The 3,369-nt window shown below is 29.3% G+C and overlaps 1 long non-coding RNA gene across 1 annotated transcript; it reads right to left on the bottom strand.

Moving 5' to 3' along the window:
* Positions 1 to 1,718: 1,718 nt before the first annotated feature.
* LOC107951425 (uncharacterized) lies at positions 1,719 to 3,369 on the bottom strand. The gene is made up of 3 exons (XR_001698420.2): positions 3,108 to 3,369; positions 2,108 to 2,173; positions 1,719 to 1,959 (listed from the first exon to the last, which is right to left on the bottom strand). It is a non-coding gene; the product is annotated as an uncharacterized lncRNA (long non-coding RNA).

The following is a 3,369-nucleotide window of genomic DNA, read 5'->3' on the forward strand; positions in this document are numbered from 1 at the left end:
TTAGTTAAATTTATTCACCCAGTATGATCTAATTTTATATCATGGTAACCATTACATCTTCCTTCATGAAAAAAATTCAATTACTAACAAATAGTGATTAAATAATTTATTTTAGAAAAAGGACCCGTGGTCATGTTACTTTTCCATCTATTATGTAATGTTAATGAAAGGATATCATTTACCCTTTATTAGGTTATGAATTCCATTACTGTAAACGAAACTATGTCAAGAAAAAGTTCCATACACAATCTACCAGCTTTTGGTTCTCTAATTATTTGAACTTAAGCTTTCAATACATCAAAGTATACGAGTCACATGCACATAGTTAGTCAGTTACTTAAGATTAGGGTAAGTTATACTATGAACATCACAAATGAATTAATTCATAAATGGATCTAGGGTTAATTCGACTCGGGTCTTGTCTGATGTAATGTCAATCTAGATAATCACATTTATGTCTCTATTTTTGGGGAGTAAATCGCTTTGATCCCGAGATAAGGTATTTCCCTTTTGGACTTGATAAGTCCTTTAATCAATTTGCTTAATTTCAATTCATCAAACTATGGACCTTTGAGGCTTTCTACTAATACAAGTTGTCTTCTTGCATTATGATCTTTGGGGAGTCAATCACTTCAATCCCAAGACAAGGTATTTCTCTTTTGAACTTGATACACTACATCATAGTCTTTTAATCGATTTGCTTAATTTCAATTCGTCAGACTATGGACCTTTTAGATTTTTTACTAATACAAGTTGTCTTCTTACATTATGATCTGACCCCATAATGCAACTTAGTATTAGTTAAACATTAGGTAATCATTGAGTCAATTTTTGCTTACATTTTATTATGCATGCAAAAACCGTTAAGGATAAATACAAACGATATTAATGTGAATAATAAAATTTTATTTAAATCAATTTATTTGAAAAATTACAAGTACAAATGACGAATAAACTACACTTAAAATACTAAATCCTAACAAATTATTCTTTCTTTCCCACTATAAATACCTCTAGAATGACTTGAACTTATTTTATTCGAGTTCTATTAAACCACCTTTGCAGATTTAATAAAAATAAAAAATAATTTAACCATATTTTAACATAATTATTATTAAATATAATTTAATAAAATAATATATAATTTAATAAAATTCTTAATATAATTATTATTATATGAATTAAAAAATCATAATATATAATACTATAAAAATAATATATAATCTACTTTATTAATTTTAAACTGCAATACATATTTAATGTGCTAAAATATCATTATTGAAATAAATAATTTAATTATTCTACTAGGTTGAAAAGCTCTTTTAATTACTAGTCATTTTGGTTTTCTTTGAAAATCTCTTTATTGATATTAGCCCAAGCCGTATTTGAAGATACTTGTAAAGCTAAAAAAAAAAAGCCATGTCTTTAATCTATTTTTAGGAAAAGAAAAAGAAAACGACAGATTTTTATTAATTACTTTTTCTCATAAAAGCTAATTAAAATTTCAATTTTTTTATGGCCTTCTTATTATTTCTTTTATTTGAATTTGATTTTAGTTTAATTCTATATTTTAATTTCATATTCAAAAGTATGCCAATCATATTCGATAGCCCCTATCTAATCATATTCATTTTCAATCATTTTTGTGTTTGAACTCAGTTTGTTCCTTTGTTTGAATAACATTTTTATTTGAACAAGGGAAAGTAAAAAGCATGAAGTATCCCGTACTAGAAGTATATAATAACATTTGTTTGAATAACATTTTTTTTTACTATAGCTATAAGACTAGAAGTATATAATAAGCTACCAGACTACAAAAGAAGTTGCCCATTTAATGAATCCAAACTACATTACCAGGAAGAAAAATCCCACCAACTCAACCTACTTGCCTGTCTATCCTTCCCACCTTTTACTTTGCTACTCGACAGTCTTATTTCAAGGTTCAATCACGAACAAAGGCTGTAAAGATAACAAAAAAGAACGTCTAAGCAACAAAAAACCAAAACAAAAAGGACAAAAACAATCAAATTTACTTCAAATCCACAATTCAATACCCATCCATCCATCCATATACATTATTTGAAATAAGGTAGCAAAGAATACTCACAGTACCAATGCTGACTGCTTTGCCATCTTCTACAAGGATCTTGACTATGGTTCCTGATTGATTAGCCTATTGAAACAATTATTTTTCATCTACAATTAGCCACATAAGAGATAGTTTGACAATTTCAATAAACTATGGATGCAACAAAACAATTGATTAAGGGTTGTACAACATATTACAGTGATACTGCAACTGCCAAGTGCAGTTACTATGGGCGGTAATCACTCATTGGCCAAACAAACTAAAATGCAGCTATCAGGTTGGTTGTTGAGAATGCTACAAGAGGAAGAACTAATATGGAATCTATTTAATATTAAGTCTCTTTAAGATTAAAGTTTAATCAAGGAAGCATGACTGTTCAATCAAAAAATGGAAAACTAACTGGCCATCTAATTGAAACCTGCAGCACTGTATCTGGATAACCAAAAAGTACCAGTCAAGCTTGCTTAAGTTTCTGTTCAGCATTGACCTTAGGGCCTTACACATTCAAGAATCCTAAAGATCTTAAAAGCAAATCTCTTGAGCCAACTACACGAATCTTTTCCTTTCATTCAGCCTCTGTTAAAGCATACTCTTGTCCCACACTTAAATTTCATTTCTTTTTTTTCCAGATACTAAAAATCATTTTTCAACAAAAAGCATCTAAACCATGCTTATGACCAAATTCATTAAACCATCCTTTCTTCCAGTTTATATATGATTGCATCAACTTTAAATTTTTTTTTTAAATTCATTCTCATTCTATCTTTTTTTTGGGTATCTTTGCTTATATTCGTTTCAATGTTTCCATTTGGATCACAAGCTATGTGTGCACATTTTCTCTACCTAAACACAAAAGGCACTATTACTATTAATCTAAAGAAAGTATTTAACCAATCTGTTTCTGAAAAAATATTGCTATGTACCGAAAAACAAAAGGTAAATGAAAGAGAGATCCAAGCATTTAAAACTCTAGAAATTGAATGGACAAAAAAAGCCAAAGAAAGGAAAAGGATCTAACCTTGGAGCACCCCTTCGCTGAATGTAGAAGAGAACAAGGAAAACAGAAGTTAATCAGATAAAAAAAGAAAATGTGCCCTTTACTGTATTTGGAGAGATGAAGATGAAGGGCGAATGGATGTTTGACTTGATTTGGGGATAAATGTTGAAGAAGAAATCTAGAGAGAATTTTGGGAAGAAGAGAGGCAGGCTATTTTAGTCTAAAAATGTGAAAATGTTATTACGGTTCTGGCGTTGAATAGCAATTCAGACCTCCAACCCCT

The sequence above is a fragment of the Gossypium hirsutum genome, chromosome A02 (genome assembly GCF_007990345.1).
Source record: "Gossypium hirsutum isolate 1008001.06 chromosome A02, Gossypium_hirsutum_v2.1, whole genome shotgun sequence".
Classification (NCBI taxonomy): domain Eukaryota; kingdom Viridiplantae; phylum Streptophyta; class Magnoliopsida; order Malvales; family Malvaceae; genus Gossypium; species Gossypium hirsutum.